The sequence below is a fragment of the Panthera pardus genome, unplaced genomic scaffold (assembly GCF_024362965.1).
Source record: "Panthera pardus isolate Hobbes unplaced genomic scaffold, ASM2436296v1 HiC_scaffold_21, whole genome shotgun sequence".
NCBI classification, from domain to species: domain Eukaryota; kingdom Metazoa; phylum Chordata; class Mammalia; order Carnivora; family Felidae; genus Panthera; species Panthera pardus.
The window spans coordinates 58,772,118-58,798,006 of NW_026526777.1; the positions used below are offsets into that span (position 1 = coordinate 58,772,118).

The 25,889-nt window shown below is 56.0% G+C and overlaps 1 pseudogene; it reads right to left on the reverse strand.

The window, feature by feature from the left end:
• Positions 1–1,180: 1,180 nt before the first annotated feature.
• LOC109261298 (IQ motif and SEC7 domain-containing protein 1-like) lies at positions 1,181–25,889 on the reverse strand (annotated as a pseudogene).

Consider the following 25,889-nt stretch of genomic DNA (forward strand, 5'->3'; position numbering starts at 1 on the left):
CTCATGTTGGAGATGAACACTTCTGCCATGGATGGGTGCCCCCCTGAGAGGACTCTGAATGAGTGTGCATTAAATCATATGCATATAAAAGAAATACGGATCATGGAAATTCACAGTTATCACAGCCATTAAAGTGTCTAAGAATCTGTGGAACCAATATCCTCAACCAGTTCCTAACCACTTGTCCTGAGTTGCTACTGTAGAGTTTCCTGCATTTGTATCTATTTGCTTACCTGAAATAACAGAGTAGTTTATAATACTGATTACTTATGATAGTTTTCTGTTAATAAAATAAGGATTTATACAAAGCAATATTGGACTTTCTAAACAGTTAGATGCTATGTTACTTGGCACAGTTAGTAATGATTGCGTAAAGAATTTAGCCAGTCCCTGGAGGGACTTCTCCTCTTTTTTTATGAAAATATGGAAGTATCTGAATTTGTTCCTAGCGTTTACGTTTTTGGTTTACTCTCTCACATTCATGTAAGATACTGTCTTCCTAGCGGGTAAGTGGAGCTCCTTGGAAAGTCTATATTGCTAATTTTGTGGACTGAGACATTTCCTTTCACACACAAATACTACCTATATATATATATATAATATTTATATTTATTATTTTTATTATTTTTATTATTATATTTATTAATAATATTTATATTATATAAAGTTTACTTACATATTTTCATCAACCATATCAGGTCTACTTAATTTTCTGCCCATTGTCAATAAAAGAGCAATAAATGCAGCAAGTTTGGTTTGTTTTTGTTTTTGTTTTGTCTTGTTCTGTCTCTGGTTTTTGTGTCTCGTTTCTTCTTTTCCTAGGCTGGGTTTTCATATGCGTGTACAGTTGGGGAGCAGAGGTGAGGGCTGCTTTGGGGTGGGGGACAGCTCAACATCTACGTGGCCGGTGGCGCCGTTTTCAAGGCTGATGGTGGCCGAGGCCCACCCCTTGGGTCCAAGTGGATGGAACCCAGGACACCAACGCTAAGTGAGATCGTGAACTTTGTTCCCTGCAACACAAGCCCCGTGGGCTCAGAGGGCTCCATCCAGGCCGCGGGGAGCAGAGGGGAGAGGTGGAAACAGAGGTGCCCTGGGTCTGGTCTGAGGCCGGCCGCCCCGGGGCATGGCTCTGTGTGGTATGCAGGTGTTCCAAGGCAGTCTGGGACCCCGCCCAGGCTGTCTACACAATTGTGCTGATGCCGCTGGGCAGTGGGGCGAGGGGCTGCCCATGGTGGTGCACTGTGTGGCCATGGCCCATGTGGCCCTGGTGGCTGGCGTGGGCCGAGGGCAGCGGTGGGTGGCTGTGCACGTGGGCCCCATAGGGTGGGTGCCCCCCGTGGGGGCCGTGGTGGTACTGGTGTGCATGCTGGATGTGCTGGGGGGGTGGTAGTGGTGGTGGTGGTGGTAGGGGGGCGGGTTCTGCTGCACGTGGCAGTACTGGGCATGGTGCCCGTGCTCCTGGGCCTGGGGCAGGCCCTCAGCAGGCCCCTGGTGGTGGCTGGCCCCAGAGTGCTGCGCGTGGGGCAGGCCCGGTGGGTGGGGGGTGTCTGGGGAGGGGCTGAGGGCAGGTGGGCCTGGGGAGGGGGCTTCCCTCTCTTACTCCCAAATAAGGAGCCCAGAAGGGAGGGTGAGTTAAGCATAGTCTGGTGTGGGTGAGATGGACACTCTCATGTTGATGTAGCTCTCTGGCGCATGTGAGGACTGCTAATGATGGACCCCTAAAAAGGAAATTCATAGAAATCAAAATTAAAAGACCTTACAGCACTTATGTCAGAAGGATTTTTTTTTTTTTGATGTAAAATGTTCACCCACTGAGTGCTAAGCCTTAGTTAACTCTCTGGCTGCAGAGGGCGGGGCTGGGTGAGGCTGGGTCAGTGCCACCTCTTCTCATGCGACTGGGGGCCACAGGGACCCAGGGTGGCCTTCCACTGAGAGGAGTGGGGATGGGGTAGGGGATGAGGGAAGCTCCTGTCTGGTCAAAGCAGCAGCAGCAGAAACATAAGTGTGACTTCTGCTCTCGTCCTGATACGGAAGGCGGCCTGAGCTTTCGGATCAGAAAGACTGGCCCGGGGGTGCCTGTGAGCGCCATGTGCTGCGTGGAGTAGGCTGGGCTGATGTGCATGAAGAAGAACCCCGTTCCTGCTAAAACTGCACCATCTGCTCTGCCTGTGTGGGCCCCGAGCTTTCTGGGAAGCTGGTGGTAGGGACAGGGCGGGGGCTTGGGGGACCTTGTCCTTGTTGGAGGGGTGGGGGGGCTGCCTAGGCATTTCACTGCAGCTACCTACTGCAAATCAAACAAGGAAAAAGAAGGAAACAAAAAGGTCTGCAAGCTGAGGTTACGATGTGAACAGTAATATAGAAATGGTTGGCAGATGAATGTAATCTCATGAAATCCACACGGACTTTTTTCTTTCTCTCATGGCTTTCCTCCCCCGAGCTAGCTAAGCAATTCCATGATGTCCTGACTGCAGACACACAGCAATCGGAACTCCAAGAAGGAAGCGATGGGGATGGCGGAGCATGGAGGTCAAGAGATGGACAAAACCCACCCTCCCGCCCCCGACAGTGAGGATGGAGGGTGCACAGATGCCTGGCGGGCGGTGATTCCCGCCCAGGAGCAGTGTCGGCAGGCCGGGTCCCCGGGGTGGGGGTGGGGGAGTGTCAGGAAGCAGGGATGTTAACCATGCTTGGGGGGGGGCACAGGGGACGGGGTTAAGCGGGAACTAAAACACGAAATCCAGAACCACCCCCACCTCCCATGGGTCCAGCCCAAACAAGCGGTGAGAGACACGGGCGATTCTAGGAGGGGGGAAGCTGGCATGCACTGGGGCTGAGGCAGGCATGGGGGACGGGGCGTGTCTGCGCCTCTGTGTAGTAGGGGGAAGGAAGAGCAAAACGGAAAAAAAAAACCGAAAAAAAAAAGACAACAGATATAAACCAAGGATCAGGGAGGCAACACACGACAGCCAGCTGGACGTAGGCGCTTCCTACTTACTTCCACATTGCTCTCTAGCGATCCCACACTGCTGCGACGCCCTCGCCTCCCTGCCCAGAACATGCAATACCAGAGGTTAGACACGGACATGAGGCCAGGCCGCCGCCTGCCTGGCCCTGGGTCACCACTGCCGCAGGACGGGGGGACGGTCAGAGGACTGGCTCCATAGGGAAGCCCCTGGGAGGGCAGTAATGAGTTTCAAAAGAAAAAAAAAAAAAGGAGGGGGAGTTCAAAGAAAAAAAATCGTTTTCAACCAGCCCCAACTTGATACCACTTCTCCTGGACTGGCAGTCTGTTGGTGGGGAGGTGGGGGGTGGGGGGATGCCTCCAGGTGGGCTGGGGCGCGTGCACAGTGGGGGCCAGATGCCCTGGCTCCAGCCACCTGCCAACAGGGGATGGGACAGGGGCAGCTTCTCCAATGGCTCAAAACAAACAAGATGTGGTCCTATGAGGCCCTGACTGCGTGGATTTCATATACATATGTATATGCATATTCACACATACATATACATCTCCCCCCTTGCAAGCAGGGTGGGGTTGATGGTTAGGAGAAAACTAAACTTGGTGTCCTGTCTTTTCCTTCTGGGGAGCTCAAATGTACTGGTGCCTCTGGAGCCAACTGTTTCGTTTGTGCAGTGCCCTGGCCAGGGGCAGGAGGCAGGGTAGGGACTGCTGGGAGAGGCCAGAGTCCTGCTTCCCTTCTGCGGGTACCACCCTTCCGGATGCCACAAGTGCTCCCTCAGCTGTGAGCGCTGCCTGCCGATGGCTTTCTACTACCCCCCGGCACATGGCATATAGTAGGCACTCAATATATGTTGGCTGTGTTACAGGAAGGCTGTGTCTTCTTGGTTCTGGAGGCCTAAGGCTCAGCCTGGCCTCCAGGGTCCTTTTGGAGGCCCTCTCCATGGATTCCTGCAGGACACTGAGGCTGGCAAGAATGGTGGGTGCCCAAGCTTCGGGGTCCAGCCCTCAGGAAAGCAGATAGGAAGAGGGGACAGAGAAGGGGCCGCCCACTTGATGTTCTGGAGGCTTCCACCTGTGCAGCCCTGGCCACGAGCCGAACACATTTGTTCTTGGTCAAGCCCCGCAGCAATGCAGTACAGGTGTCCCTTTGTGCCAAGCAGGAGGAGGAGGTGGAGGCTGAGGCTCATGGACCGACTGTCCAATTCCACAGTGAGCGAGCGGGACTCACACCCAGGTCTGCCTGTCCATCTCTGGGGCTGGGAAGCTTGGCCATGCTGCCTTCTGAGTGGAATGCAGGCTGAGTGAGCCCAGGAGCCTGAAAGATGGAAAGGCTGCTACGTGCCTCTCTGTGGCCAAGAAGCTGTCCCTGTGCGGCGTAGAGAGTGGGTCTGTGGGTCCTTCAGGCCTCACCGTGGCGTCTGAGAGTACTGGGACGGAGCCTTGATCTTGGGCATACAACAGTGGACTCGGGGGACATTCGGACCCTTTCCTTGGCCTGCCAACCCCCAAACCTGAGTCCCAGCTGGGAACTTTGCTTGACTCAGGCATGTGTGAGAGGGCTTCAGAGCTCGCTCAGGACAGGGCCACACAGAAGATTAGGGCAAGAGTGTTTTCCACCAGTTGCTGAGGACCAGGGAGAACCACGTAGGACCTGGCCCTTATTCCCAGCTGGAAGAAAGATGAGGGTCGTCACATATCCTCATCTTTCAGCTCGTATGAGAAGAGAGGCTGACCATCTTCCCTTCCTGCTTTTTGTCCCAACACAGTGGTCCAGGGACATAGAGCAGAATGAGGCTCTTTGGCTGAAGAGGTAACCCCACCTGGCACTCCTTTGATTCTTTAGCACAGTTTCTGCGTCTGTGAAATGGGTACGCGCCTTCCTCTGAGAAGGGTAGACGTGAGCATCAGATACTCGGGATCTTGTGGCACCATGCAGAAATGCTGAAGTCAGATCTCTGCTGTCTCTGCGGTTTTAAAATCAGCTCTCTGGCCCCTCGAAGCCTAGAGGGCTCCCTTAACTGAAAACCAGGGACACAGTAGGCCAGCCCGTCCCACCAGTGCCCAGCAATGTCTTCCGACTGATGTGCTTCTCTCAAGGGGACTTAGGCCAGGCCTGGAGCTAGGTTTGGGGGCTCTGTGTGGTATCTGACCTGAAGTACAACAAAACCCTCCTCCTCCTGCCCCCAAGTGGGCCAAGACTTAGGACACTTTTAACTTGGATGTCTTTGAGTGATGCTAAGTTTCTCAGAATCCATCTTTTCAACTTCCCAAATAAACATGAGATGTGAGGTATCCCTACCTCACTGCTGTCTGCAGTCCAGTCCCAGAGCACCTAGTCATGGGCCTACCCCACAGACACCTGCTCGCTATAGACCTGTGTCCGGGTGTGTGCACACAGGTGCACATCATGTGCTAATGGAGGTGAAGCATGCTGGGAAAGTGGCTCTCACCCATGCACCCACACTATCCCTCACCTGCACTCTATCTCCTGCTATGCTCCCTCTCTCTTGGGGGGGGGGGGTCCTGCACCAGCCACAGGTGAGCCCTGCCCCGCCCAGTGCCTCTCCCAGAACCTGATCAGGCCCTGCCAGGCCAACCGTGGCCAGAATCAGTAACCACGTCTGGAAGGAGTTCCCAGCATGGCTCTTCACAGCTTTCTCCTGCTTCTTGGTATCGGCACAGAATGCAGCAAGGGCTCTCAACCCAGGGTCCTACCCTGTGGTCATTAATAATGCTGGAGGCTGAGCAGGTGCTGCTTTGGACACTGGCCACCAGGAGCCACCAAATCTCCCCTGACAGGGCTTCCCGGGTTCCCTGGGGCAGAACATGGCAGGTCTCTGGCTAGGCCCTGGAGCAATGACAGGTGCAGGCAGGTCCCATGGCCTCTGGGAGACATCCTCTCTCTGGAGACTGATGTTGGGCAGCTTGGCTGGGAGGGGAAGGAGGACCCTGGGGGCTTGGGGATAGTGTCCATCATGACTTGACTGATCTGGGCCAGGGGTTAAGGCCGCAGTCACACCTGTGTCCCTGGTCCACGCAGGCCCTTGATCACAGTCCAACAGGGCTCTGGTGCCACTGAAATGAGCATGGATCCCGGACGAAGGAAGACCGTGTGGAGAGAATTGGTGGTGGGGGGTGGGGGGTTCCACGTCTGAGGTGTGTCGTCACCCGGAATGACGTGTGATTGCAGGTCCAGGGCAGACGTCCCCAGAGCAGTGACGTGCCAACAACTGAGCGCTAGCTTTCCCGAAGGGAGAGAGTATCCCCAAGGCCTTGCCTTTTCTCCAGCAGCCCTCTTAGTGAGGGCCACGGTGGGGAGAGTGACATTGCCTCTGGAGAGCTTCACTCCGACCCAGTCTGGGGCACGTCTTCGGGTGCTGAGCCCAGCATCTTCCTGGATGGCTGCCAACATTGGCCGGTCTCCCTCTGGAGACTGCACGTGGAGGGCTCCCAGTCTGGGGCCTTGGCAGCTGCCAGGATTCAAACACACCCTCCAGGCTTCCTGGGGACAGGGGGCTGCCTTCCCGGGGGATTCTTCACATGGTCTCCTGGGAAGACTCAATCACTAGAGTTTTTCTTAGTTCAGAATGTCCAAACGACAATGGCAATGGCGACGATAGAAGGAAAGCAGCTGAACTTCAGCACTCTGTCCCTCACACAGGCCTGGGGGTGCAGCTCTATCTGACCCCCAGGAGCTGGAGCCCTAGGTGTGGCTGTCCACGCTGGGAGCCTCGGTTCCAACAGAGCCACTGTTACCTGAGGGACTGGACGGGACCCATCCGCCCTCCAGGTGCTGCATCAGGGAACAGAGAGGCCAGGCCTAATGCCACTGCACAAACCCAAACAGAGGTCCCAGCTACCAGCCTGCAGAGGCCCAGAGCTGTCCAATTACGTTTAGCTGGGTTTAACAAGCCATAGGGAAAACCAGTGGTTCTCAACCCGTGGCACTTTGCCAACTAGGGGTGATTTTTGTCCCCCAGAGGACCCCTGGACATTTCTGGAGACATTGTCTGTTATGACTGGGGGGGGGGATACTCTTGGCATCTATTAAGTAGAGGCCCGGGATGCTGGTAAACATCCTGCAGTGCACAGGACAGCATCCTCCAACAGCACAGAATTATCTGGCACAAAACGTCAATGGTGCTGGGGTTGAGAAACCCTGGGTAAACCCTCATGCTGGCAATGGATTTCTGATTTTTACTATAAAAAAAAAATGACAGGACAAAATAAGGACAAAAAAATTCCAACTCAAAAAAAGAAAAAAAAGAAAAAAAAATTCTGGGAAATGAGTAAGCTGGAGGGAGGCAGTGCGGCCGGTGGGGCAGGTGTGGGATGGAGTCATGAGCGGGCTCTTTTAGTAGCAGGGCCCAGGGCTGGCCACGAGGTAATGTCCGAGGCAGGGTGGGGCAGGTGAGGCCCCTAGAAGTGGAGGGGGCTGCCAGGCCCCTGGAGAGGAGGCGGCTGATCTTGGCCCAAGAAAGGGTCTTTTCCGACAACCCAGGGCCTGCAATCAGGCTCCTAGAGCCGGGACACCCAGAGCCGCGTGCCCTCTGTGGGACAACGTCCTGTAACCTCTGCTCCATTGTAGCTGGAGCCTCCTCCCAGGAGAAGCTGCCTGTTGAGATGTGACTGGGGGGCTTCAGGGGCTGTCCCTCCACAGCTTCTCTGACAGCACTGCAGGCAAAGCAGGCTAAACAACACTCACGGGTGGCTGGCCCAGGGGACCCGGCCGGGCGAGCGGCCCCCAAAAGCTCCCTGACACTCTAGACACACCTCCTCCCCTGGGAAATCTGGGAGGCTCTAGGGGTGCTGCTTGCTTAGGGGTTAAGAGGCTGGCAGCAAATAAACACACACAGAAACAAAGAAACAGTAACAAAAACCACGGTTGTGCCAGGGCTCTCCCCCCTCCCCCCACCGCCACGACATCCAGGGGGCAGCTGCGGCCACTGCCCTTGGGCCAGATGGGGGCCCGGGTTTCCCAGGAAGGGAGACCTCCGTGAGGGAAATGAGACCAGGGACAGTGGGAGAGGGGGGTCTCCAAACACAGTTTCGAGGGCTTCACTCCATTTCATTCATCAGCATAAAACACAGGGACACGGCAGCACAGAGGACAAGGGACACATCCATCAGTGGGGCCTGGCTCACTCTGTGTGAGAGCAGTTTCTGGAAAATAAATAAAAGAAAAAATAAAAACCCTAGAAGAAGAAAGGGAGAATAGGGGTAACCTCCTGGCTGTTCTGCCTTGACAACTGGATCCTGTTTCCTCTGGCCTTTTTGGGACACCCTCTCTGTGTGGTCAGATGCTACTAAGGTCTGGGGACAGTCACGGGAAACCCAACGGCACTCCGTCCTAGCCCTGCCGCCACCAGCCGCCACTGCAGTCCTTTCCCGGCACGTCTGAGTGCCTGAGTGTGCTGGGCTAGGAAGGGGGTCCTGGCCCGCTCTTACCCGCTTCAGAGAGGTCCCGCAAGGAGCTGCTGAGGGCACTGCGCTTGAGGCCCTCACCGCTGGCTTAGCTGTTATCCAGGCAGGCTCGGCTCAGCGTCCTGTTGCCGGACTCCTTTTTGAGGCTGGAGCACTGGGACATGCTGGGCCGCATGACGCCTTTCTGCTTCTCGAGCTCCGCTGAAACAGAGGGGGCGAGGGACCAGTGAGAAAACAAAGCCTTGAGGGGGAGGCTCTGGGCCCTCTGTGTAGGCTTGGCATCACACCCAGCTGCCATCTGTTTAGCCTGAGGAAAAGTCAGGGCCCACGGCTGTCTTGGGAAAGAAAGAGAAGGTGTGAACGCTGCCTTTGACAAAAGGGAGCCAGGAGGAAACTCTGAAAGGGAGGCTGGAGAGGCACGGGCCTTGGGGTCTGCAGGAAAGACCGTCACTTTGCAGGCTTGAGGGCTGGCAAGGAGACTGTCTGGCCTGGGTCTGCGGATGAGCAAGGGGTAACCCGACCTTGCCGTGGGTGGGGCCCAAAGGTGGGGGTAGTTGTGTGTCTCCAGGGAGTGAGGCTTGGAGCCAGGAGAGAAAAGATGATAATCAGGTCCAATGAAACCCACAGGATGGGCTTGGTGGTGACTTCCCTGACGTGGAAGACAAAAGAAGAATAAGCACACCAAGGTGAAACGAGATCAGCTCCGGATCTCCGGGAAATCTCGTCTCGTGGGGCGACGGGGGAACCAGGCTCTCTCAGGCCATGCCATGTGGTCCCACAGGCAGGATGGGCCTGGGCCATGGAAGCCCTCACTCTCACGCAGAGGCCTCTGCTGCCCTCCCCACGCCACCTCCTCTGGCCCTGGTATGGGGGCTGCCCTGTCACAGGGCTGTGGGAAGGCCAGGTGAGACCAGGGCACTTCACTTTTGTGGGCCCCCAGAGTCCCTGGCACCAGATGGGAGCCAACGGCCGCGTCCAGCAAGTCCCATGAGATGCCGGGGCTGCTGGCTCTTCCTCTCCAGGGGGCCTGGGACTTACACTCTATCCTGTGCTTCTCCATCTCCTGCACTTCCTTGATGGACTCCCGCAGGTCGTTGGTGAACTTCTTCCGGTCTTGAGGATTGGGAGCATTAAAGTTTATTAACACTTTGATGTCTGCTCCGGGGACAGCAGATGTGAGCTGGATGCCATTGGGGTAGTCTACAAAGGAGAAGGGGAGGAGAAGAACCCATGGATCCCTGGGTGCTCTCTGCACTCTCTCTGCTGGTCAAGAAAATGCTAAGTCTAAGGGTCCAGGCTCTCAGCAGACATGTCTAACCAGGGAGGAAAGGCATCCACAGGGCAGACCAGAGAGACTGCCAGGAAATCCCCATCTCCTGACTTGGGTCTGTGTTGTTCTATGCAGAAGTCTGGGGCAGATTTGGCCAATCTGAACAGAGGTCAGGGCCCCTATTACTTCCTCAACCTGAAGGTCATGGAGCCTAGACCCTTCAAGTCAAGGTCCTTGGTCATTGCCTGAAGCTCGAGAATGGCCAGGGGTGGAGTCCGGGAGTCACAGTCAGTGTCCTGTGCTGGGGGGGAGTCTTATCTGGTCTCCCTGGGCAATTCTGAGTGCACACTGAGCTCTGTTCTCTCACAAGTGGCCTCCAGACCCTCAGTTCCCTTGGGTGCTTCATGGGTGCCCCATACCCAATGCACTCTATGCTGAATGCTCAGTCTTTCTGGCCTGTGACCTGCCTGGTGCCACCTCCAAGCTCACAGAATCTCTGTGGCTTTTGTCCCCTGGTAGCATCTCTCTCCTCAGTGGGAATCAAGCATAAGCTACTGGATGTTTGGAAGTTCTTCGTCCAAACACCAAACCCACTTTTGCTCAGAACTAAGTCAAGGGAGGGAACTCAAATGCCTAGTGTGTTCCCATAAATGTAGGAAGTAAACCACATGAGACTGAGCAACAGAGTGGGGGGGGGTGAGGGGCGTGCAGCCCATGACAGCCACATGACGTGGGAATGTGGGCCTAGCAAAAACCTTCTCGGTTTTCAAGAAAACTCAAAAATATCTAAAATTTTAGTTATTTTATTTTTTAATTCAATTTTTTTAATGTTTATTTTTGAGAGAGAGAGAGAGAGAGAGGCAGAGTGTGAGGGGGGAGGGGGCAAAGAGAGAGAGAGGGAGACAGAATCCAAAGCAGGTTCCAGGCTCTGAGCCATCACCACAGAGCCCGATGCAGGGCTCAAACTCACGAACTGTGAGATTATGACCTGAGATGAAGTTGGACGCTTAATGGGCTGAGCCACCCAGGTGCCCCCAATTTTAGTAATTTTATATATTAAGTATCAGCTCAACAAATTTTTTTAAATGTGTAAACCAAACACATAACTGGGCTGCGACTGACCCACGGCTACCACTTTGAGATCCCTGCTATGAAGGCATGTCCCATAGAAATGTCAGTGTCGACTCTTGGGCTTATGCCAGGATCTTGGGTTCAGGGCTGAGGGCTGAGCCCTGGGAATGTAAAAACGAGGAGGGCACAGCCTCTGCCTGCAGATTCAGTCTGGTCGGGCCCACTGCTGGGAGCATCACAACCACCGCCACCCCTTCGGAGAGAGGGCCTTCCGGTCAGGACGATGTGGGGTGGCACCATGCTCCCTGAGGCCACCTTCCACCCTGGTAGAAACCAAGGCAAGGCAGGGATGGCCCAGGCACAGGTCCTTGGTTCTTTTTCAACCTGCAGATTGAAAGCGGATCAGACGGTAGCTTGGCAACCTGTCTGAGAGGATGAGGGCTTCCCTGCTGCTGGAGATATCATGACGCTTGACTGGAACGGTCCTCCCCTGGGGCCAGTGCAAAATGGGCAGGGCAACAGGATCTCCCCCTCACCCCCCATCTCAGGAGGCCTGGCTCAGCCTACAGCTCAGGGACCTCCAACAGGGACGGGAAAAAGAGGGAGAAAGGTAAAGGGAAGGGCTTGGGTATCAGAGAAAGACCAGGTCAACAGAAAAAAGTCAGTGGGGGTGTCAGCTCCTCCCCCAAGTCCTCAGGCCCCATGGCCCACTCATACCCAGAGAAGACTCCAATAACACCTAAGAATAAATCCTGCTCTAAGCACTTCATGTATGGACTCACCTAAGTCCCTGAGGTAGGTGCTATCACCCCACTTTACAGACAAAGGGAATGTGGCCCAGGGACCGCTAGGACCTGACGCATTTGCACCCGGGCTCTCCGCTCAGGACCGGGCTCCTGTCCTACAGCCCCCCAGGCCTTTCCTGCACCTGTTTGTTTGCCTGTGTTTGCACATCACTGTGCCATTTACTTGGTGTCTTCCAGGCAACATTTTATTGGCATAAATCCACTCCTCCCTGAATTAAAAAAAATCTTAACCACACGGTAAGAAGACGTAGGAGCAAAAGCAAAGGCGATCACCACCATGTACAATGTTATCAAAATCTCCCCAGGTACTGTTGCTCGTTAGACCCCTGGCCTGCAACCTTCTCTCTGCTGGCGAAGCAGGAATATGGAACACACGTGGGAGAGCTGGGGGAGATCCCCAGGGGGAGATCCTTGGGGAGCACAGCACTTCGTGACTACAAGGTGGGAGTTGTGACACCGTTTCCGCCACGTGACACACGGCCACGTGTGGACGAGTGCTCCAGCACGCACACTCGCGGCCGGGCCACGGCAGGCCCCCAGCACGGACTTACACTAGTTCTCGAAGAGCAGAACCTGCATGCCGTACAGGGAGAAGGACTGTCAGAAGCTGTACGTCACGGAGTTCTTCTTTTTCTGGAAGATCTTGGTCACCTGGGGGCAGCCAAAGACAGAGGCTGAGTTGTATCGCCTGCACCACTCAGGGGCAACTCTGGGTGCTCGGGATTCTGACCGAGACTAACGTCAAAACCCTCTCGGCAGTGCAGAGGTCAGGAGGCCTCTGGGGCAGGGCAGGCCTGTGTGTCCAGGCACATCCTGACATGGATGCTGGCATCCGCTCCCGTGAATCCCAGCTGTCGTCCTGGCTGGCGATGAAGCCCCTCAGCAGAGAGGTGGCAGGCACCGTGCTGCACATGACCCCGAAGGTGCCAGGCCGGGCTCGGACACCCGGGACCCCACCTAAGCTCTGTGACTGCCTGAGAGATTTTGGAGGAGGAAACAGAGGATCAGGAATTTGAAGTCACTTGCTTGAGGTCAGGGACTCTTGGCAAAGACTTGAAACCCACAGGTCCAGATTCCAACCTCAGCAGTCATAGAGAAGTGGCTGGTTCTCAGGCAGGGAGGGGTCACGGACAAGGGCCTCTAGCAAGAAAGCCCGGGGAATGCAGGAGAGACAAAGACCTAAGGGACAGTTTCCCCCCATTGTCTCCAGGGGCATCTTTATCCCCAGTGGCCAGCATCCATGCCACCTTTTTTTGGGCAAGAGCTCCGCATTTTCCCTTTGGGGAACCCCCTCTCTGCCACCCGGCACTCCTGGGGGTGAGCAGTGACCCAGGTTTAGCCAATGAGACAGCACTGCACCTGCCTGGCCCCTGTGAGCGGCTCAGGCATGGGCCCGGGAACCAGTAAGACCTCTGCCAGGACTCTTCCCAAGAAAATCCCCCTGGTGGCTGGGGATGCAGGGAGGGGGCAGGATTAAGCCTGCAACTGCGGAGACTGACTTTCTCTTTGTGGACAGAGCTCCTGAGAAGGGAGCCCACGCAGCTGAGAGACAGAGAGCCTAATAAAGCAGTCCCACTGACACTGTGTAAGCTTCTAGAAATAGTTGGGGCTGAAGCCCCACACCCCCCTCTGGGCTTTTACATAAGCTGACGAAGCCCTGTTTTCGTCGGCCGCACTATGAGTTAGATTCTGCCTCTTGTAACCCAAGACCGTGGGGCTGACTCCATCCCCTTCACCTCCACCCCACGCACGTGGGTGCCTTTCCCCAAGCGCAGGCACACAAGGCCAGATGGGAGACCTGAGCTATAGTTCAAGGCTGCCCCAAACCACGGGTCCCAGCCATGACACGTTCTGGGGAACCACATACCACCAGGACGTCATTAAACAGGAAGATTTCTCACTGGTGCAGCCTGAGCTTCTGGGGCTTCTTTGGGTCTGGAACCTCGAAGAGCCGGCAGTAGCCGACCAGCCGCTGGTGGGGCAGAGAGAGCACCTGTATGGGGAGGAAGCGCTGCGTCAGCCCCCAGCCCCTCCGCTGCAGTCCCTGTGTGCTGGGAACCCAGCCTTGGGCCTGGCCTTCGAAAACGCCTTCTCCCACCAACCGCACACAGCAGACGTGTCTGGACTCCTTGCAACTTTCCCTGCTCTTCCTCAGGAGTTCTCCTGAAGGGCCGTGGAAAGTGTCCCTGCCTCTCGCGACACCTCCTTTCCTTTCCTTCAGGCAGGTCCCAGAAGTCTTAGAGCATCACGTGCACATGGGAGCCCCCACAGTGAGGAATTCGTGATTTCTCAGTCCCCATAAAGTGCCCATCACACACATAAGCCTGTTAGTCCCGGCAAAGATTTCTCCAGAGTGTCTACTTGAGATGAGGACACTGAGGCACAGAGAAGTTGAGCAACTTGCTTCAGTCACACAACTGGGAAGGTGCAGAGCCGAGAGAGGATTCCAGGCCCCTCCTAAAGAATCCCGATGCTTCTGATGGTTCCCTGCCCCAACTCCTGGGCCGGCAGCCACACCACCCCTTGGGGCCTGGCCTGGGCCTCCACACGGAGCACGCCTGCCATGAGTTCACGTGAACCCCCACTCTGCCGAAGGCCGAGCCACTCGCAAGGCCAGGTACAACCTGTATGGTGTCTAAGGGCTGTGGTGACAAGTCACTGGGAAGGCCCAGTGGTGGCTCTGGAGCACCCAGGCTCATGCAGGAGACAGCAGGTCTCCTGTAAAGGGATGTGCTGGCAGGGAGGGTTCACTCTGCAACGGGTGCCCTGTTGGTGGGAGGCCGGAGCTCAGCGCATCAGGAAGATGGGAGGAAGGGCTTGGCCCAGGCTGGCGTGCTCAGGGAGGGGCATCATTTGGGATAAAAGCATGAAGGGGAGAGGGTGGCGGGAGGTGGGGCCAGAGAGGTGGGTGAGGGCTGGCCACGGCAGCGTCTAGTGGTTTGTCTCTAGGCCAAGGTGGGAAGAGGGGGGAGCAGACCGGTTTGCGACACTGACTCTTGCAGTGCAGGCTGCCTGGTGAAGGGTAAAGACGGACACATAAGGAAAGTGCCACGTGACTGCAAGGCTAGCCTTGCTGCTCCTGGGGTGAGCAGGCAGGCAGACCTGCTCAAGGTGGTGACAGTGGAGTGTGGGCGGCAGAGGGCTGGTTGGGTGGGCAGGCCTGCAATGGCCCATCAGCCTCATCTGTTTTGGGCACAGTGCCTCAGGTCGGAGGCAAGCCTTGGCCTCTGCGCTCAACCGGGCCGGGTGAGAGGGAGGGACACCATCTGCCCTGGCCTGAGGGTACACAACACTCCCCAGGTGGCTGCAGTCTGGGCCTGCAGAGGTTCGAGGCTGGGAGAATTATGAAAATCAAATTTCTTATCACTCTGGAAAGGAACTCAAGCAGCCAGAATTGTAGATCTGGGAACCAGAGCATGCAGGGAGGTGAACACAGAACATGGTGGACCTCTCTGCCCCCACCCCAACCCCAACCTGGTGCGGGATATCAGCCAGGATGTAAAAGCAGAGGGATACTCACACAGCCAAGCCCGTGATGCAGGGATCCAATCCATGTGGGAAACATTAAACAAACAAGAAAAGATATTAATGATCCAAAGCATGCACCTGGGACATGAGAGAGCTAATGGGATGACATCCGAGTAGGTAAGCACCCCTCCAGAGGCATGTTCCCATAGCCTTTGTCCAGACATGCCACACACAGCTCAGGAGACCTCCTCGCTGCCAGAACTTGGAAAGGCTGATAAGGGCATTCCCAGGCCACCAAGGGACCACTGCTCAACTTGGGCTGGTTTCTTAAGAGCCTCAGGCTCTCTTTAAATATAACCCAGGGCCAATGGTTATTATTCCCCAATATCAGGCAGGAGCCACCCTAAACCTAAAGGAACCGCCCCCCCCCCAACTATGCCCCGAAGAAGCCAGGTTCCAAATGGCATCAGGGCCCCTGTCCAAAGCTAATGCCAGTGGGGCAGGCCTGGGGTCACATCAGGGGGGTGGGTGGGAGTGAGGGAGCCAGGGATGCAGGGCCACCACATACTCGCTTTTTCCCCACGATGAGCTTTCCCACCTTCTGCACCTGGGACACATGGTCCTCGTTGGTTTTCAGTTCCCGCTTGCGAATGCGCTCATAGATCCCAATTAGCATCTCCCAGGGAATGTCCTCACCATCGTCCACACCTGGGAAGGAGACAGTAGCCAGGCATCAGGGCGGGCCAGGGTCTGGGTGGCTGTGGCACCACTCAGCTTCAGGGCCCCAGGCTCACCCCTGATTTACCAAGTTTCTAAACCCAATCAGAATATCAATCCCTTTCATCAATCCTCAGCAGAACCAGAGACCTTCCAGACCCACAGCTACTGAACACCTTCAGTTAATTATGAAATGCCCTAGGATCCTTCCACCAGGACAAGGCCAGCATAGCCACCCAGATCAGCACACAGAGGGCTGTGCCAGCTTCCAGCCATGCTCCAAGGGCTTTATAAACATCAGCTTGCTAATCCTGACCACAGCCCCGCTGGGTGGGTGTGACCGTCTCCATTCCGCAGCTGGGAAAGCAAGGCTCAGGGAAGGGCCCGGGGTTGGGGGTGGCTGTGAAGCTGGTGTTTGTGGCTTCAGGCTCCCACAGGCATGGGCCTAAGTTCTTGCTTTGCCCCTCACGAGCCGTGGGACCGAGTCTCTGCGCTGGGGGTCCTCTGTGAAGTGGGCCACCAAGCGCACGGGTGACTTCATGGAGGTCTCATGAAGAAGACAGAGCAGCGGCGGTGCGTTCCCAGAAAGCGAGAACTCCGTGCACCTGAGCAGCGCCACCAGCTGTTGTCCCACGTCACATGCGAAAGAAGCTGGGGTCTGGCCTTGAAGCCAGGTTGTTCTGACGACAGGCATGCACCCTTTCCGCTATACCCTGAAAAACTGCTGTGAGGAAAACTCGTCCCCACTCAAGAGAGAAACGCAACCCCATGCCAGTCCTCAGACCACAGACTGGCAGAGGTCCAGAGGTTTGGTAAACTGCGCAGTTGGCGAGGCTGTGGGAAGGGGCCTCCCAGCCACTGCTGGTGGGAGGGTCACAAATATACACTCAAAGCCCCTCTGGGCCAGTGGTTGCATCCGGGGGAAATTTATCCCATGGGCCATGATGCACAGACCAGGGCACTCATGGCAGCATGGTTTCCAAAGAGCAGAAGACTGGGATTCACCCATTTACCCATTAATAGGGGACTGGTTAAGCCATCCCTGCACAGGTGCAATGGAATACCACACAGCTGCCAGGAAAATGAGGATGACCACAGGGAACGGACACGGAACTGTAAGGGGGAGGGTGTGGCCTTGGGCACACAGGTAGGGGTGGGAGGGGCTCTGCTACTGACCGTTCATACTTTTTTTTTTTTAGTTTTACAGAGTGTGAGAGCGGGGAGAGTGGCAGAGGGAAGAGGGGGGGACAGAGAGAGAGGGAGAGAATCCTAAGCAGAGCCCAACACAGGGCTCAATCCCATGACCCTGGGATCATGACCTGAGCTGAAATCAAGAGTTGGACGCTCAACTAACTGAGCCACCCAGGCACCCCACACATTTTTTAAAACCAGACTATTTTTTAGTACTGTGTTTTAGAGCAACTAAGTTCACAGCAAAATTCAGGGGAAAGCCCAGAGATTTCCCTGTAACACCGGCCCCCACACACTACCAACTTCCCACACCAGAGTCATATATTTATTAGAAACAGTGAACCCACACTGACACACTATTATCACCCAAAATCCATAATTTACATTGGGATTCACTCTTGGTGTTGTGTGTTCGATAATAAACGTTTACCGACACGTCTCCACCATCACGGAGTCAGGTGGAATAGTGTCACTGCCCGAAAACTCCCCCGTGCTCTACCTCCTCCGCCCCTCCTCCCTCCAATCCCTGGTGACAACTGATCTTTTATGTCTCCATAGTTTTGCCTTTTCCAGAAGGTCATATGGCTGGCCTCCTATGGTATGCAACCATTTAAGACTGGCTTTCTTCACTTGGTGGTATGCATTTTTAAGGTTCCTCCCTGTTTTCTCATGGCTTTTTTCTTTTTAGTGCTGAATAATATTCCATTGTCTGCATGGAATACTGTTTATGTATCCGTTCCCCCACCGAACGACATCTCTCGACTGCTGCCAAGTTTTGGCAACTATGAATAAAACTGCTATAAACATCCTGTGCAGGATTCTGTGTGGATGTACGGGGTTTTCAATTCCTTTGGGTAAATACCAAAGAATGTGATTGCTAGCTTGTCTTACTTTGTGTTTTTTTTTTTTTTTGAAACTATGTGAGGATAATAGCCATTAAAAAAATTAATCTAGAAAACTTAAAAACAAACGTCAATAAAAGAAAATCATTGCTCGTCTGGCTGCCATGCTGGTGAGCAATTCCTCCCCCGCTTACCCTCCAACCCCCCAAAGGCACTCCTGCTGAGGGTCTCCCCGGGGGAACCAGAGTGAGGAATTCCAGAGAAAATGCGCCCAGTGTGTACAGGGGGGAAGGTCTCCTCTACAAACACCAAGCTGGATGTCTGCCTGGTGCGGAGCACCAGCCAGGCTGTGGGAGACCAGAGTCCTGCCCCCGTGGACGTGACCTTGGGCAGATCCCTTCCCTCTGCCTTGGCTACCCTTCTGAACACAAGGAAGACTGAACAGAACACTCCTGAGTTCCTGGCTTGAAAAGATGGGATTTGGAGGGAATGGTTCAGGCTTGGGAGACAGCTGACAGCTCGATCTCCTGAGAAGTGGGATGATAACTCCCCCAGACTGCTGGGATGGTCGGGTGCAAGGCCGGATACAAACGACAAAGCCACTGATGTGAGGGTGGCCGACTGGCAATCTGCCTGAGAAACCCTTCCCTCCCCGAGCCTTCTCTCCTCTGGGCTAATCATTTCAGGCTGCTCCTGTTGTTCCCCATACAGGGGAGTCCCAATTATGTGGGTGAGGTCTAAAGGCAGAAAAAAAAATCAGAGTCAAATCGCAAAGACCTTTAAAGTGCAGCGCATGGGGTCACCAACAGCATGCAGCACACAGCCTGCTCTCTGGGCAGCGAGGGAGCACAGGCCTACACGCTAAGGCCACGGGGGACCCTGTGAAGACCAGAATCAGGCTCAGCCCTGTGAGGAGAGACAGCCCCTGTCCCATCAAAGCATCTGCTGGTTTCTCTCGCACGCTCTGGTGCTGAATTGCCATTAAGAAAATTCCCAGATTCCTTAGCTTCCTGGGAACTGTAGCTAAGACCTGAATTCCTTGGGGTCCACAGCACTACTGAGATCTAGCAGAGGACCACACACCATGAGTGCTCTGGGCAGGGAATGGCCGTCTGGTTGGTCTGAACCAAGCCCTGCCCCTCGGCTTCCCTGACTGATCAGGTCCTGGAGCCCAGCTGGGAAAAGCGGGCAGCTTGGCACTCTTCTGGATGGGCACCCCATTAGCTGGCCTGTTGCAGGGTACCCACCACCAGGGGGCGCACCAGGACAGTTCAAACCCCGCTGCGGGTGGGTGGGAGGGGGGGGTGGGAGGGGAGGGCCTTCCTGCCCCAGGAAAGGGGACGACAGAGCGGTGGTTTTATAGGAAATTTAAATGGCGCAACAAAGATCAAAAACTTAAAATTTTGTCATCAGTTCAGAAGACTTAAAGAACTGGGTAGGAAAAAAAAAATAGCTCAACAAGCTGACAAAGTTGGACCTGATTCAGACCAACTTTTTTTCCTTTTTAAAAAAAAATATGACACCCTAAGGGGATCTCAGCCTGCTGCAGCTTGGTGTTTCCCAAGGAAAGGGACATAGTCCCTCTTCCTCCTTGCAGGGACTCCAGGTAAATGAGGACATGCTGTCAGCTAACATGGTGCCACTTGGGAGACAGCTGTCTCCTTTTCAATTCCTTTCCTCTGCAACAACACCAGGAAGGCCTTCCTTCCTGCTGCCCACCGTTAGCACCTGTCTAACATGGGCCACTTGCCCCGGCCTGGTGTTTTCGTCCACCAAATTCATTTTTACAATGGCTGCCTACGTGTGGCAAATGATACGGTCTTCCTGTTTACAGTGTGCTTATATAAGGTTCCTCTTAAAAATACACACAAGGGGCGTCTGGGTGGCTCAGTCGGTTAAGCGTCTGACTTCCGCTCAGGTCATGATCTCATGGTCTGTGAGTTCGAGCCCCGCATCGGGCTCTGTGCTGACAGCTGAGAGCCTGGAGCCTGTTTCAGATTCTGTGTCTCCTTCTCTCTCTGACCCTCCCCTGTTCATGCTCTGTCTCTCCCTGTCTCAAAACTAAATAAAAAACGTTAAAAAATTAAAAAAACACACACACAAAAAGCAAGTCAGGGGATGCCTGGGTGGCTCAGTCAGTCATGTCCAACTTCGGCTCAGGTCATGATCTCACGTTTTGTGGGTTCGAGCCCCATGTCCGGCTCTGTGCTGACAGCTCGGGAGCCTGGAACCTGTTTTAGATTCTGTGTGTGTGTGTGTGTGTGTGTGTGTGTGTGTGTGTGTGTGTGTCTGTCCCTCCCCCGCTCCCACTCTGTCTCTCTCTCTAAAATAAAATAAACATAAAAAAAAGTCAAGTCAGTTTCATAAGGAACACGGAGTGTAGGAGAGGGCACAGCAGGGATGGTGGCACAGACACTCTGCCCGGCCCCTCCCCTGCCTGGCTTCCCCCCTCCTGCCCTGTTCCCAACTGTGCTCCCACACATCACCCCATCGGCCTCTGTGGACCATGTCTGGCCTGGCCCTCCCGAGCTGGGCTGAGCTTGCCCACCTGTCGAATCCCTGTGCATCTTTGCGAAACAAGCTAAAACCATCACAGCACAAGACCCAGGTATGGGTCACTCTGTCCATGCTCCAAGTGTGTGTCACGGAGCGTGACAGGAGTCTGCCCTCTTCAGGATGACTTGTGCCGTGTCTGTGGAGCCTTCTACCTGTATTTAGGCTGGCAATGCCTTCTTAGGACGAGGACTGCATGCCCCAGTCTCCCTCGGGATTGGATGCAGCCCAGAAGGTGATTAAGTTCTAGCCAATGGGATAAGAGCAGATGGGATGTGGGCATCTTTGAGGCTGTACCTTAAAAGGCAGAGCCCACTCCTCTCCCCTGTGGTGGTGGGTGTTGGCCCTGCTCCCTGGGACCCTGAGATGAAGGGAGCCCAGCTTGGGCCTCCTTCATGCCAGCTCAGAGGGAGATGCACTTCCATCTTGTTTCAGCCACGGCTGCTGGAGCATCTTTGTTACAGCAGCTGAAGCAACAGCCTCACTAATGTATTCTGCTTATTGTTCTCATTGCCTCAAATGTGCTCCCCTGCCCCAAACTCCAAGAGGCCCCCAGCCACTGGGGACTTCAGGGGGAGCTGGGTGAGGGGGGCAGATCAGAGAAGAGGAACCATGGGGTGCCAGGACTAAGGCAGTGGCTATCACAGCTCAGATGACGTGGGCTTCAATCCTGCCTTTTCCATTAGTGCCCCACCTCCAAGAAGACCTCATGGAAGGAAGTGCCTGAACAACCCCCCACTCAGGGCCCCAGAGTTGTCCTCCTATTGTGTCCTTATTCCCCACCTTGGCCCCACCAGTGGTGCTGAGCCTGGAGGGCTGGGTCAGTGGCTGACTCGTGTGTCCCATACCCAGCAAGGGCACAGAGGATCCCACCCAGTCACTGTGCACACAGTCCCGGGATGAATGACTGTAGGGTCGTAGCTGCCCTTGACTATGGGCTCTGTCATGCTAGGCATGGGCTAAGCGTGCCCACACGTCCAAAGGGGTTCAGTCCTTCCACTCTGTCCAGGGCAGGTACTTTCATTATCCCCACTCTATAGGCAAGGACGTGAGGCACAGAGAGATGAAGTCACTAGGGCAAAGTCACACAGCTAGTAAGCGGTGGAGCGGGTGCTACAGCCAGGCCGTGTGGCTCTGCAGCTTGTGCTCTGGGTCACTGTGTGAGACTGGCTGCCCTCTGTGAATGGGCGGACGATGGGGACATGGGCTCACGAGTGAGTGACGCTCATGAGGACCTGGAGGAAGACGGACTGTCCAAAAGTCTGCTTCTGGCAATAACCAGCACAGCCCCTGGCATGCAGAAGGGGCCACTGCCTCATCTCCCCAGGCAAGGGCAAGGCCACCTGACCCTGCTTAGGGGAGGGGGTGAAGGGGGATGCGGGCCCTGGACCTGGGCTTCATGACAAGTAACCTTCCTCTTGCCCACACCCACCCACGCCTTGCCTCGCCCCCGACCTGAACGCCTCAACGAGCCGCTCCACCTTCTGAGCCTCCCCTTGGGCCCGGATGTGTGCCTGGAACTCCCGGAGAGCTTCGTCCAGCTCCATGGCGGAGAAATCCATCTCGTCTACCACGCAGCTGGAAAGAGACACCAAGGCCACGTCAGCGCCTGCTGCCCGCAGGGCCTCTGCCGGCCTTCCTGCTGGGGGCGGAGCGCAAAGGGAGTCAGTGCAGGGGCAGGTGCTGAGCTGCCTGGAGCCGGGAGGGCCAGCCGCCTCTTGTCCAGGAGGGTCCTCCGCCCGGCTTCCTCCAATCAGCAAACACTTCAGATTATGTAGACCAAAGACCCCCATGCTTCTGGGATGTCTTACAGACCCCACTGAAATTATGGGAAGACATTAGTGCTTATATCTATGTGTGTAATTTTTTCTTTTTTCTAAAAATTGTTTGAGAGAGACAGAGACAGCATGAGTGGGGGAGAGGCAGAGAGCAACGGAGAGAGAATTGCAAGCAGGCTCCCTGCTGCCAGCGCAGAGCCCGACATGGGGCTTGAACTCACACAACTGCAAGATGATGACCCGAGATGAAATCAAGGGTCAGACACTTAATCAACTGCGCCACCCGGGCACCTCGTACGTGTGTGATTTTCTACAGAGGAGCCAGACAGAGCCTATGGCTGCTCCTGATAAAGGCCGCCGGGGCACAAACAATCGGCTCTCGGGGCGCGTGGTCCACAGGGCACAAAGCGAGACGTCCACAGGGCACAAAGCGAGACGTTACTGCTCCAGTCTGCTCGGGCTGTCCTCGAGGGATGCCAGGAGCACGTGCCTATCTTCTCCAGGAGGAAGCGGAGGCCCAGGGTGCTACCTCGCCAGGCAGTGACTCTGCCCTGAGCCGGTCCTCCCACGTGGAGGGTTTGGGGCGAGGTGCCTGGGTTTTGCCGGGGATTTTCGAGAGGCATCTTGGAGAACCTCTGCCATCCTCATCTGCCAATCCCCCGAGTGGAGGCGGAGCTGACAGAAGGCACTGGTAACCGGGTTTTGGTTCATTCCACTCATCCCAGCGCTGCCCCCCAGCACAGCCTGCTCCGTTTCCTGAACAGAGAAGGCGGGGTCTGCACCAGGGACCCACTCAGCAGGCTCTGGTATCCAGTGTATCCATTTGCAACAAAGCCATGGCCACCTCGGGTGTGGCTGCAGAGGTCTCGGCCATGGGGGGGGCCTAGTCCTCGCTTCCAGGGCCGCCCTCCCTCTGTTGGGTGCCATGGGCTTGAGCATAAACTGTGCTGCCCCCAACTTCTCTGAGTGCTCACAGCTCTGGGGGCAGCATCCTTGGAGGCTGGGGCAGAGCAGGTGGGGGAGGGGGATGGGGCCACACTGAGTAATTTTGCTGACTAGCATCTGAGCTGGACGCCTGGTGTGGGGGGGTGGGGGGTGCGGTTAGGATTGCTACTTCCTCAGGCTGCTGCTATTTTCTGATGGGGAAGAACAATGCCTGGATTTCCTACCACCAGCAGCCAGCTTGGGGTGTGTGGGGGGGAACGCAGGAACGGGGGCAGTGGATGGAGGACTGGCACAAGACAGCCTTAGGCCCAATTCTCTAAGGACCTCATCTGCTTTCCCCTGGACTGCTTCCTGAGGCTGGGTTAAAGGGAGAGAGGGGCACTAGCCACACTAACAATGCAGCAGGCTTTTTCTGATGGGGGAACACAAATGCCAAGCAGGGAGAAAGCAGCCCAGGTGGGCATGCCAGGTGCCAGGCACAGCCAGCTGCCACCAAAGGCCTGGCTCACTGCATCCTGTGTGCCTGCGCATCTACCTGTGTGTACAAGTGGGTGTCTGTGTGCCGAAATGAGGACAAACGTGTGTACGTGAGTCCGTGTGTGTGTGTGGGGATGGGGGGAGCACCGAGGCCAGCCCCTCCCTGAGCCAAAAAAGAGGCCCCAGGCAGATGCCCGCCTCCTCCCAGGGAAGTGTAGAGATGGCGGGAACACGCATGGCCAGGCTCTTCCTTATTGCAGAGGCGCCTTGCCCCAGCAGGCCTGAGCCCGCCCCCCCTTGCTTTGTTCTTTCATCCCGTGGGGCAGAGCTGGACAGATGCAGGGCACTGCCCTTGTTACTAACAGTCCGCTCTTTACCCTGCTCTGATTTCTGCTCCTGGCCTACATGTCTGTGCAGCTGCCTGGTCAGGAAAATCTTCAACGGGCTGCAGGTGCTCCCCCAGGCCCTGAGCCACCCTGTGCCATGCTATTCTGCAGTTTTGGCCCCTCCTCTGAGAGAGGGAGTTAGCGAGACCCGGCATCCCCTGACCCCTGCGTGTGAGGGGAAGACACAGGGCTTGTGCACAGTAACTGCACTACAACAGACCCAAGGGTCCAAGCGCAGGGTGCCTGTCTACTCAGGGCAGTCTCAAGGAGGAATGGAGAGATTTGGGGTCCGAGCTTTTCAAACTGTCGGCAGTTTCCAGGGAGCTGGAAACCCGGCTTTCTGCAGAGTTCAAGTAGCTGGGAGGGCTCTGGCCGTCAGCCATGGTTGGACTCTCACCCTGAGATCTCCCAGCCAGGAGAGGCAGGAAAGAGGCAGGGGAGGGAGGCACCGGGGGTCTCTCTGGGCTCCCCACCCCTCGCCCTGAGGGTGTGTTGGGACAGCTGGCAGCCAAGCTGGGGAAGGGAGCCTAGACCTCCAACCCCCCAGCCCTGCAGTGGCTCGGCTCTGCTGGAGAGGGATGGAGGTGCTGAGGGTGTGTGCCAGGGGGCCCGTGGGGTCCATGTGTGACATATGGTGCCCGAGGGTGCAAGCACGCACGTATGCGGCAGGGTGTGATGTATGAACCCATGGGGGGCATCCGTTTGTGTCTCAGAGCAATAAAGAGATAAGGGGAGGATTGGGTGTATGCTCCAGCAAGCAGGCGAATCTGACGCTGCATGCGCCGCAGGTCCCTGCCCCCACCCCCCCAGCCGTGGAACTCACTCCAGCACATCTCTGTTGAACTGTTTCTGTCGGTTGCCCAGGAACTCGCCGATCATCTGCCTGCTGAGGCCCTTCTGCTGCAGCAGGAAGTGGGCCACCCCCACTGGCGTGTCAGGCACAAAGCCACGTTCGATGAGGTACTGGACGCCTGTCTCAGGCTTCCTGGGGATGGGACGAGAGAAGGGCTTAGCCCTGGCTGTCCTGGCCCCTCCTGGCTTGCCTCTCTCCTCCCTGGGTACCCTAAGTGCCCTATCCTGTTCCGTCCGGAGCCCGCAATATGGGGGAACCCGGGAGTGCCCAGACTGTGCACCGGGCGCGGGCTGGGACTGGGCCACTGGCAGGAGTGTGGGCACGGGTGCTGGAGCAGGGACCCTCCCCACCCCCCTACCACTCTGCACTGCCCTGTACTTCACAGCCAGGCAGACTGGAACCCCCTGCCCAGCATATGCTGGCCTGCCCTCCACCTACCGAGAGTAAACAGTCTCTAATAGGCGCTGAGCACTTACTCTGAGCACCAATGTCCAAGCACCTACACATATTAACTTTCTTCTCACACTCCCCCTGCCGGTTGGCACTCTTGTAACCTGGGCTGTTTAGGAGCCTGACAGCCCCGTCACCTCACCAGGGGCCTCAACCACCCTTGTAAGGACTTCCTGAGTTTGAACAGAGTCAGGTGCCTGGAATGATCTGTGCGGTAAGCACCGTGAAAGGTTCTCGTGACTAGCTCCAACTTATGGGAGAGGAAGCAAAGGTGCAGCATTGACCCCTCCTGGGCAAAGGGAGTTTCCGGGAAGGGCTGGGCTGGCCCTGCAGGGCTGAGTGTGTCCACCTGCACTGGGAGCCATGGGGCCCTGGTGGGCTGTGGTGGAGGGAGCCCCCTCAGGGGCTGGGCAGGAGGCCCAGGACAGGCTTGGCTGACCTCACAGGGTGGTGTGACGGGGCCACATGTGTGACCCTAGGAAAGCAGGTGTCCTCTGACAACTCCCGAGCCTCAGTCGGGCCTGAGGAGCTGTGGAACCGCTGTGGTGTACCTGCCACCGTGCAGGGGTGAGATCAGCAGGGCTACCTGCTGACTGGGAGCCTCCCCCTCCCTTGCTCCAGCAGGTAGAGATCCGTGTACTGCTGTCCCCCAGGAGCCTGGAAGGTGAGAGCCAGTGTCCACCTGTCCCCGTAAACCAT